The sequence below is a fragment of the Pinus tabuliformis genome, chromosome X (assembly GCF_031772625.1).
Source record: "Pinus tabuliformis cultivar Carrire ecotype Pingquan chromosome X, CPIR1, whole genome shotgun sequence".
Lineage (NCBI taxonomy): Eukaryota > Viridiplantae > Streptophyta > Pinopsida > Pinales > Pinaceae > Pinus > Pinus tabuliformis.
In genome coordinates, this window is record NC_142308.1 from 1,482,411,838 (window position 1) to 1,482,424,340 (window position 12,503).

At 31.5% G+C, this 12,503-nt stretch overlaps 1 long non-coding RNA gene across 1 annotated transcript; it reads right to left on the reverse strand.

The window, feature by feature from the left end:
- Positions 1 to 2,608: 2,608 nt before the first annotated feature.
- Positions 2,609 to 11,793, reverse strand: LOC149145615 (uncharacterized). The gene is made up of 4 exons (XR_016264864.1): positions 11,156 to 11,793; positions 10,944 to 11,023; positions 3,071 to 3,207; positions 2,609 to 2,904 (listed from the first exon to the last, which is right to left on the reverse strand). It is a non-coding gene; the product is annotated as an uncharacterized LOC149145615 (long non-coding RNA).
- Positions 11,794 to 12,503: the final 710 nt, after the last annotated feature.

A 12,503-nucleotide genomic window follows, 5' to 3' on the forward strand; every position in this document is an offset into this window, starting at 1 on the left:
ACATGATAGTTTTAGCAATGCATTTAAATGTTATAAAAAATAACCACTCAACTATCAACTCACTTACTTTGGATATGAAAGGTATCATATGAAAGAAATACCATAGGTCAATAATCATACTTTTATAACATAAAGAGTGATTGATATAAATAAATATAATGTCAACTTGTTAAAAGTCAAATTTTAAAATGAAAAGTTAGAGAATATATACATTATTATTTCAAGTAATTCATACAAATAAAATAAAATAAACATATTTATCACATATATTATTCTTCTATATTCTTAAAAGACACAAAATTCATCAATTTAACACCAACAAATTAATTAAATTAAAAAATAATAAAAATACAAATTTGTAATATTCCAATGTACAAATTTAAAAAAATAAATAAATAAATAAATTATTAAACATCATCACATTACTTACATACATCACAATATCACATTAGAAATTAATTAAATTAAAAAATAATAAAAATACAAATACAAATTTCTAATACTACAATGTACAAATTTTTAATAAATAATATTCTAATAAACATCAATTTTTAATAACCTAATCACATTACTCCCATTCATCATAGTATCATATTAGAAATTAATTAAATCAAAAAAATAATAAAAATAAACCTATTTATCAAATATATTATTAATTTACATTTTAAAAGACATAAAATTTATTAATTTAATATATACAAATTAATTAAATTAAAAATAATAAAATTACAAATTTATAATATTACTCACTGTACAAATTTAAAAATAAATAAATAAATAATTATTAAACATTAATTCTTAATAGCTTTCCATTTACTTAAAACAAATCACATTGCCCCCATCAATCACAATATCACATTAAAAATTAATTAAATGAAAAAATAATAAAAATAAACATATTTATTAAACATATTATTAAATTATATTTTTTTAAGACATTCTTCATTTAAACATATACAAATTAATTAAATTAAAAACTAATAAAATACAAATACAAATTTCTAATATTACAATGTTCAATTTACCTAAAACAAATTACATTGGTGGGATACATTACAAATTAATTAAATTAAAAACAAATAATAATAAAAATAAACATTTCTATAAAATATATTATTCATTTATATTTTTTAAAGACATAAAATTCATCATTTTAACCTATACAAATTAAATAAATTAAAAAATAACATAAAATTTGACTACTCCCATACATCACAATATCACATTACAAATTAATTAAGTTAAAAAATAATATTCATCATTTTAACATGGTACAAATTAATCAAATTAAAAAATAAAAAATTTGTAATATTATAATGTAAAAAAAAAAAACAAAATATATATATATATATATATAAATCCATTAAATTAGATATCATTTTTAAATTTCACTTTTATAATAAGATTATGATTAACAAAATTACTTGAAAATAATTCAAAGCATTTATACTTGAAAATAAAAAGGATTTATACTCTAAAAGTTGTGAAGAGCAACATTTTTAAAATATGTTAAAAACTACTACAAAATAGAAAATTATATTTCAAAATAAAAATCATTTCCCATACTTTAACATCATACTTTTGAAAATTGTTAAGAGTAACATTTTTAAAATATGTGTATGTGGTGATATATTATGACCTTTGAAAATTGATATATTTATTTTTAATGATTTAATTGTTGTTATTGTTGCAATAAATATGATATTATATGAAGAGATGTAAATGTATAATTTTAAAATGTAAAATTAAAAACCACATGCATGTCTATTTTTATTATAATAGAAATAAAAATTTAGCCAAAATACATATTCATAACCAATGCAGGTTAACCATGTCATAATGTATAAATGTTTTTAAAACCAATATTTTTACTTATAACCATTAAATTTTTCACAACTTTAAATTAATTTAAAATACAACATATGGAACACAAATTTTTCACAACTTTAAATTAATTTAAAATACAACATATGGAACACAATGTCATGTGTATAATATATACATGAACAACACTTAACACAACACAACAACACATTACACAACACAACACAACAACACAGCACATTACAACTCAACATTGATAACAATAAAAAAAATTAGTGTGATATCTTAAAAATTTGGTGTCTTTATTTGTATAAATTTTAAATATTAATTTTTATTAAATAACAAAATTTTAAAAATTATTTTGAATTAATATTGAATCAAAATTTTTAGATATAATTTATGAGTTCATTTTTTCAAAATCATTAGTGATTTTTATACAAGGGTATCATATGAAAGAATTGTAAATGTGAAAAAAAAAATGTGAATAATATAATTTTATGAGTTAGTTTTGCTAAATTATTTGTGCTTGTTATATAGTATCATGTGAAAAGAAAAAGTGAATGTAAAAAAATTGTGAATAATGTAATATTATAATTTTATTTTTACTGAATCATTTATGATCATTTGTAGTTTAAAATTTGTAAATGTGAAAAATTTGTGAATAATGTAAGTTTATTATGAGCTTATTTTCACTAAATCATGGGTGGCCATTTGTAGGTGTTATATAAGAATATCATGTGAAAACAATTTTTTGCCTGGAAAAAAATGTGAATATGATCAATCAAATTTTGAAATGTGAAGTTATCATTAAAAGTCATCTGAATAAATATAATTAAAATTTTACAAATAAACACTACCTTTGACAAAAATGAAAATACACCAAAACATAAAAATAAAAATAAAAACAAACAAACAAACATGACACTCCTCGAAGATAGCTTTGGCCATGCTATTTTTTGTGAGCGAGTACATCAAAAAATACACTACAATTACAAAATGTAATACCATCTTCAATAACACTTGATATGTGATTCTTCTACAAAGAGTTTGAGCCTCTATGCAATTTTACCTTCTTGATCTCTGTTTCATACCACAAAGAAATTAGAGTTTTAATAATATTTCTATTTTAAAATAATAAATAAATAACAAAAACAATTATTATTTGTTTAAGAGGACATTCAAAATATTATGCAATACAAAATAATTTTTCACTCCCACATAAAATTGTGACAAGAATTTAATTTACCTTTTCACATGTGACTTTCTGTGACAGCACTCTGCATCAAAGCTCTGCTTTGAGGCTGAACACTTCCTATTTCTTCTAATCTACTTTCTTGATACCTGTTTCAAGAGCCCCCCTCTCCCCTTTCGGTCAATTTACACCTGTTTAGTAGGATAGAAAATAAATAAATTTCCAATCACAAATTTACTATTAAATATTAAAAACAAAACACAATAATTAACTTTCACCATTACAAAAAAAATATCAGCAACTGAATCAAGGTAAGCAACTGATTCAAGGTAAGCAACTGTTAAAGATTAACTGAACTGAATCAACTGAATCCACGCGAACAGCAACTAGGCATCTATATCGAAAAGAAAATAGGACGCTACTTGCAGTGAACGATTGAAGGATTTCCTTCTGGTTTCCCTATTGGACTGGAAACCCTTATTGGAGAGATAAAGACATACCATAAGAAATATGCTTTAAGCCTGCCTAGATTGGGTGTTCAGCCTGGGTGGGGAAAGAGCCGAGACAGGCTGAGCGCTACGGAACTATCTCTTGATTTTCACATGCATGGGTGTGTTACCTCTTGATTTAATTTTTGATTGCGAGGGGGTCGCCGCTTGCTGGATTTTTTATTTCATGATGAATTGGTTATAAAAACATAAGCTATCAAAAGGTGTGCCAGACTCTCCGATGGGAGGTCATTGCGCTCACAGAAGTCACTCAGGGAAGTAACTCTTCGAATCATTAGGTAAGTAATTTAGTAACTTGATGGGACAGTGATAGAAGCCCAAGACGCAAGACATACTGAATTCAGTCCTTTTTGAATTAATAGCGATGTACACCCATTATAAATTACAAAACCCATTGTAACATTCAGTATGTTTTACATATGGTACAACAATTGACCTGTTTTTATTTTATCAGGGTCAAATACTGTTTCTAAACTAACTGATACTGGCCATGACAGAATATTCCCCTTACAGGATGACAAAAAATTTCGACCTGTAACATATCCAGTAGTGTGACAACTCAGTTTGGAGAGCATTAGACTGAAGATGTGAAGGTTGCATGTTCAATTCACACTCACCACATTGCATTTTTGTAATTCATTATTCAAAAAGTTTGTCCAACTGAATAGGTAAAGGAAATAAAAGGAATTAATATTACAAAAGAAAAGCTCATTCTACATGGCAAACTGTAACGCTCAAGATCTGTCAAATACTTTTAACAGAAGGTGAAACTAAATGATTTCATTAGTAACTTAAACTTGTCTACAAGTGATTCTCTATGTGTATTTCTATTTATCCCAACATCATTCTGGCCAAGAACACAAGAAACCTGAACCCTGACAAATTGCTTCTAATCAAATTGTGATCAAGGAACTTGAAGCCTGCCAATTTTCTGTCATCTGCCTCTGTGTATCACTCTTTATTTCCTGAATTTTACTCCTTACTGGACTGGCCAACTCCCAAGAATATGACTCAGTGGAGAGAACTTTAATATGCAATTTATATAGCAAGTTTGTCAAGGGTTTCGGACGCATCATGGCACACCTCACTGATCTTACCAATAAGGATCAATCATGGCACGCCTCACTGATCTTACCAATAAGGATCAGTTAATGGATGGAGGCTGCAAAGGGACTACCTTCTTATGTATGCAAACAGTAACACTCAAGCAGGCATCTGTCAAAAACTTGTAACAGAAAGTTAAACTTAATGACTTCATTAGTAACTTAAGTTTGTCTAAAATTGATTCTCTCGGTACCTTTTCATTTATCCCAACATCATTGTGGCAGAAGACACGTGATACTTAAAATGAAAAATACTTTACGCTCCCTATATCAAATTGTGATCAAGGAATAGGAAGCCTGACGATTTTCTCCCTATATTTCACTCTTTCTTTTGAATGTGACTGGCCAACCCCCAAGAATGTGACTTAGTTGAGACACATTTTCATTTATCCCAACGTTATGCTTCCTATCAAATTGTGATCAAGGAATCTGAAGCCTGGCAATTTTCTCAATCATTCAGAGCTTGCTCTTTTTCACTCTCTATTTCTTTACTCGTTGTTCTTTTACTGGCCAACTCCCAAGAATGTGACTGAGTTGAGAGAACTTAATAGAATATGCATTAACTTAATAGAATATGCATTTTATATAGAAAGTTTGTCGAGCGTTTTGGAAGTATCATAGCAAACCTCACTGATTTTACCAACGAGGATCAATTTAAATCAGTGGACACTGCAAAGCAGGCATCTTTCAAATACTTGTATCAGAATGAAACTGAATGACTTCATTAGTAACCTAAGTTAGTCTACAACTGATTATCTCAGTATATTTCAATTTATCCCAACATTATTGTGGCAGAAAGACACATGATACTTAAAATGAAAAATAGTTAGTTATGCTTCCTTCCTATCAAATTGTGATCAAGGAATCTGAAGCCTGACGATTTTCTCAATCATCCAGGGCTTGTTCTGTTTCACTCTTTCTTTTTGAATTTTTACTCCTTATTCCTCGACTGCCCAACTCCCAACCATGTGACTTAGTTGAGAGAAATTAATAGAATATGCAATTTATATAGGAAGTTTATAAAGGGGGGTTTTGGAAGCATCATGGCACACCTCACTGATCTTATCAATAAGGATGGATTTAAATGGATGCACGCTGCAAAGGGGCTACCTTCTTGTCTATGCAAACTATAACACTCAAGCAGAAATCTGTCAAAAACTTGCAACAGCAAATGAAACCGAATGACTTCATTAGTAATTTAAGTTTGTCTACAATTGATTTTCTCAGTATATTTCCATTTAACCCACCGGCATTATTGTGGCAAAGGAGACAAAATACTTAAAATGAAAAACCATTAGTTTTGCTTCCTATCAACTTGTGATCAGTAAATCTGAGGCTTAACAATTTTCTCAATCATCTAGAGAGCTAGCTTTGTTTCACGCTTTATTTCTTGAATTTCACTTCTTAATCCTGGATTAGCCAACTCCCAGGAATGTGACTCGCATAGCCAATTTACATAGCCTGTCAAGGGTTTTGGAAGCATCATAGCACACATCACCAATCTTACCAATAAGGATCGATTCAAATGGATGGAGGCTGCAAAAGGGCTCCCTTATTACCTATGCAAACTGTAACACTCAAGCAAGCATCTGTCATATACTTGTACATAAGGTGAAATTAAATAACTTCATTAGTTCCATTTATCCCAATATTATTGTGGCAAATAACACACGATATTTTTTTTAGAATGAAACACGGTTTAGTTTTGCTTCCTATCAAATTGTGATGATCAAGGAACAATTTTTTCTAGGGTTTTGGAAGCCAGGGCACATCTCAATTGTCTTACTAATAAGGATCGAGTTAACTGGTTGGAGGCTACAGAGGGGCTACCTTCTTATCTATGAAAACTCTAACACTCAAGCATCTGTCAAATACTTATAACAGAAGATGAACCTGAATGACTTAATTAGTAACTAAAGTTTTTCTACAATTGATTCCCCTCACTATTTTTCCGTATAAAGGACAATATATTTAGAATGAAAAACGGCTAGTTTTGCTTGCCATCAAATCGTGATCAAGGAGCCTAAACCCTGATAATTTTCTCAATCATCCAAGGTGGGCTCTGTTTCAGTCTTTTTTTTCTTGAATTTCACTCCTTATTTCTTGACGGACCAACTCCCAGGAGTGTGGATAATTTATATAGGAAGTTATGTTTTTGGAAGCAACGTGGTGCAGCTCACAGATCTTACCAATAAGGATTAATAGAAGGTAGGGGGCTACCTTCTGACAAATGAAAAAGACCCAGCCATATTTCTCATAGACTTCTGAAGTGAAATATGATGCTTTAGGAACTGGCATGAACAGAGTGGCCAATGGATGGAGGTTGCAGGGGGCTACCTTCTGACAAATGAAAAAGGCCCAGCCATATTTCTCATAGACTTTTGAAGTGAAATATGATGTATTAGGAACTGGCATAAACACAGTGGTCATGCAATTCAGTAGCCTATTGTGATTGATCTCACAGATCTTACCAATAAGGATTAATAGAAGGTAGGGGGGCTACCTTCTGACAAATGAAAAAGACCCAGCCATATTTCTCATAGACTTTTGAAGTGAAATATGATGCTTTAGGAACTGGCATGAACACAGTGGACAATGGATGGAGGTTGCAGGGGGCTACCTTCTGACAAATGAAAAAGGCCCAGCCATATTTCTCATATACTTTTGAAGTGAAATATGATGTATTAGGAACTGGCATAAACACAGTGGTCATGCAATTCAGTAGCCTATTGTGATTGACAAGGAGAAGTTATTATGCATCTATGATTAGGAAATGTTGACGTTTATGTTACAGAAAAATTCAAGCCATATTTATTCAGACAGCACCTCCAAATCCAAGTGGAGCATGAAGCTTTGAAGTATTTATTTTCCCAGTGGAATTTTAGTGAAGTAGGAAAGTAAACTACAAGTTCTTTACTTTGAAATTCAATACAAGAAGGGCATAAATAATGTTTCAGTCGATTTCTTATCTATGTTATCTGAGCTGCTTACCATATCTTTGGTAGAAATAGAAATAGGATGGAAAACACATTGTCAACTGAATATGCAAAAGACGAGGGGTTTTTTTGATATGCTACAAAACTCAAAAAGGATCCAAAGACTAGGGCAATGGGTATACATTTTCAGGCAATCTGATTTTTTAAGAAGAATTGCACATATATCTATGGTAGAAATGGGATGGAAAAAACATTATCAACTGAATATGCAAAAGATGAGAGGTCTGTTGATATGCTACAAAAACTCAAAAAGGCAATCTGATTTTTTAATAAGAATTGCACATATATCTATGGTAGAAATGGGATGGAAAAATCATTATCAACTGAACATGCAAAAGATGAGAGGTCTGTTGATATGCTAAAAAAACTCAAAAAGGATCCAAAGACTACCCCAATGGGTATACATTTTCAGGCAATCTGATTTTTTAATAAGAATTGCACATATATCTATGGTAGAAATGGGATGGAGAAAACATTATCAACTGAATATGCAAAAGATTAGAGGTCTGTTGATATGCTAAAAAACTCAAAAAGGCAATCTGAAATTTTAATAAGAATTGCACATATATCTATGGTAGAAATGGGATGGAAAAAACATTATCAACTGAATATGCAAAAGATGAGATGTCTGTTGATATGCTAAAAAACTCAAAAAGGACCTAAGAGACCAGGGTATACATTTTCAGGCAATCTGATTTTTATTAAGAATTGCACATATATAATACAGAATTCTATATTTTAAGAAAACAGCGATAGAAGAATGCCATTCTCCACCTGTTGCTGGTCAATTATTGTAAGCTATGAATTGGTCTGTTCTTGGTTAAGAGTGATGTATCAGCCCACTTATTGGGTGCACAGTAGGTGATCATCTTAATAAAAAGCTTTTCACCATTGGCATCCAACTAACAAGAATGCCCAGGTTCATCTGAATGTTTACTGGCCTGATGTTCTTGCACCCCATCCAGAATACCCCTCTTGCTCATAGCTTAATGGGCATATTTTTTTCATTGGCATCATTATGAATCAACAATTACAATCATTGCTTCTAATGGATGACTTCTAGAGGGATACTCCTTTCTTACGCTCCAAGACTAGCAGTCATTGGCATAAATAAACAAACTAGAAACACAAGGAGGGTGTTGGGTTCTCTCCATTTAAGACTAGTGTAGTACTCTTTTAAATTGAAAAATATAAAAGGCATTTTTATGGGCCTGGGCTACAGAAATGTTTGCAGTAGACTGAATAGGAAGGAAGATGTCAAAACTACACTCCTTTTTAACATTTTGCAAACCATTAATGTAGGTATTGATTTTTGACTAAGACAGGTGAATCTGTTTAAAGTTAATATTATGTACAATAAAAAGGAAGCTACTCATTAGAAAAAATCACATACCTACGATTTTCCTGGCCTTTGACTAAACAAAGGTGCTAACCACTGCCAAGTACCTAGTTCACCCCTAGCACACCTATTGTTGGTTCATCCCAAGAAACTTGCTTACACTTACATAGTACTAGGTACATAAATAAACACACTAAAACATAAGCAAGGAGTTAGGCTCTGTCCCTCTAAGATCGATATGCAAGGGAATGCAATGCTTATAGACAAGTGTAGTAATCTCTTAAAATTGAAAAATATAAAAGGCATTTTTATGGGCCTGGTCTACAAAAATGTTTGGGGTAGACTGAATAGGAAGGAAAATGTAGGAACTACACTCCTTTTCAACCTTTTCCAAACCATTAATGTAGGTATTGATTTTGGAAAAAGATAGGTCAAAGATAAGTATTTGAACCCTCCTTCCTTAACTATGCTAGGTCACCCCTAGCACACCTATTGTGAGTTGATCCCAGGCAACTTGCTTACACTTAGATAGGTAAGAACAAATCCATGAAACCATAGTTTTCTAAATAGGACTTAATTCAAAGTGCCCGCTTGCATAATGAGATGTTGCCGAATCTAAATGTCTTCATACAAGTCTTGCTTTAAGTGTGCTTTTGCCTACCTCATGTGTTTCCATCAGGTGTTTCCATCTAATGCAGGTGCCTGGCAGGTCTCATTCCATCCATCTTAGATGGCATACCAGCACTGTTTCTCTAGGACTAGTAAGTCTATCGATGCTCCCTAAAAGTACTTTGCTCAAGCTGGTTGAGGAAACCAATAAATGGAGATTGATGAATATGATTGGTTAATAATCTCACCCCAAATGTGTGCTATACTTTATAAGCTCAGCATGGCCTCAATTGTGGTTCACTCAGCTAAAAAGGGACAATGACCAAATTCAGTTTGCAAAATGCAGAAACTAAGAGAATTATAATAAAATTGGAATAAAATTTAACTTACTTATTGAACTCCTACAAATAGTGTCTAAAAAAATTCTGGAAACTCAAACAGTCTAAAAAGAAATTTCTGGAAACCCAAAATTTTCTTTGGGCTTAGGATGGTTTTATGTTCACACCAATTAACTGCTACACGTCACTGAACGTTTAATAATCTCACCCAGAAATAAGTATTAGTTTATAAGCTCAGCCCATTAGTTTATAAGCTCAACACGGCTTGGACAGGGCCACTAGCCTAAATAAAATACTGCCAATGACCAAAATCTGGAGAAAAAGAATTATAATAAAAATGAAATAAAAATTTACTCACATATTGAACATCTACAAAACAGTTTCTAAATGAAAATTTCTAGAAACCCCGAATCCTTCTTCAGATTTAAGCATTAAATGGTTTTATGTTGCCAGTGATCAGCATCAATAACCCTATTGAAGATAACCAGTACCTAAAAATAAAACCCAAAGACATTGAATAACCACGAAAAACATCAAAGATTATGAAATTTTCCCAACAAATTTGGCCTGCATAGTACAAGTGTATCTAAACCCTAAATAAAGAAAGGCCAATGACTGAAATATGTTTGCAAAAAGCAGGGAGAAAAAGAATTATAATAAAATTGAAATAAAATTTTACTCACAAACAGTTTCTAGTTCTTTCTAGTTCTTTTTTATAAATAGACCAAATTCCTTCCTAAGATATAAGGATTAAAAGTTGAGAAGGTTTTATGCTAGCACTAATTAGCATCAATAACCCTTTTGAAAATAACCAGTACCAAAAAATAAAACCCAAAGACATTGAATAACCAAGAAAAACACCAAAGATTATGAAATTTTTCCCTTTCTGTATGGTACAGGTATATTTAAACCCTGATCTTATTAAACACACCTACCTTATACCCAATAAAAAATAATTAGATATAAGAGAAACCACAAGTTAATGCTAATAAAAATTAATTAGATAAGAGAGAAACCAAAAGTTAATACTCACCTCCAACCAAAAAATGCAGAGCATATGTGGTGTAATTCTTCCTTCCTGATTGTATCATTCTTCCTTCTTCTGCACTTGATCTGCAATTGAAGAGTAATCAGGACAAGTTAACCCAAAAAAATCAAGACAAAATATTCTACAAAATAATAATATATCCATAAGACAGTAAAATTACCATCAAAATATTAAATAACAAATAAAATGATATATACCTTCTCAATCTTCACCATTAAATCAGCTATCCCATCTTCACCATTAAATTAATTGCAGCATCACTCTCCCTCTTAACCCCGACCTCGTCAAGCCAGAACCAAACAAACACCAGACAAACCAAATCTAAACCAACACACCATTTCAAAACAGAAACAAATTAAATAAAAAAACCAAAAAAAAGGCACAGGCGGAATTCAAGGTATAAACAAGTAAGCATGGCCATGCTCCAAAAAGAAAACACAGTGTTAAAATACACAGAGTTCTAAAGCACAAAGTTCTACTCCAATTTCTAATTTCTTCTGCTCTTCTCCAACAAACCCAAAATCTGTTCTCCTCTACTCCATGGAAGGCCGATACTCTCCACTCTTCCCCTTGCCCACCATCTCCCAGCGATGGAAGGCCGATATTTTCTACTCTTCCTCTTGCCCACCATCTCCCAGCCATGAAAGGCCGATACTCTCTGCCCTGTTCATTTTTCGTTTGCTGTGTAAATGTGATAATGATATATCGGAGCTTAGGGATTTCAAATGCATTCGAATTTTACCTCTTTCAAATCCGCCACGCACAGAGCCCAATGTAGCCGTAGAGATTATTAAATTTTGAAATACACCCGCTGCGCACTGAGCCCAATGTAACCGTCGATCGTGGATTTGAAAGTGAAGTGGATTTAAAAGACATTGTTTTATTTTGACTTAAACTTTGCTATTTATATGTTTCAAGTTATATGTTTCAAGTTGGTAAAAAGTGACCCGTTGTAATAAAAAATGTTTACAACATAATCTTATTATCATAAAATCTAACAATAAATCAATTAAAACATGCACACATTTCTATGTAGATGCATACTCTTAATCGATGGCAGTGAACATTAGTAAGATTTTTTTAGACTTGATAATAATTTGTAAAGTGCTTTTACAATTTATCTTAGCTTGATCTTCTTCTTATTATTAGTGTGTGTTTACTTCATCAAACTTCTACCAAAAACAAAGAGACAAGAACACAAGATGTTGGCATTTTGCGAGGGCCAAGAACCTCTCCTTTTTGGAAAGGAAAACCCGCATGGAATTCTTCTTATGGAGATTCAATTGATGAACACTAAGATCATAACCTTTGACCTACTAGGCCACTCCAAGACCAAGTCACCAATCCTCTTCTTGTTGTTGAGGTCATCATCAACACTGCTACTTCACTAAATTTCATTAATGTTGCACTATCAAGGTCATCGTTGAGGTCACTGATGTTGCAACACTACTGCATCTTCATAGAGATCATAACAATGAGATGTTATACTAAGACATGTACATATAAGAGTGTTGCATCTAGATGGTCTTCCATCAAATATCCTTA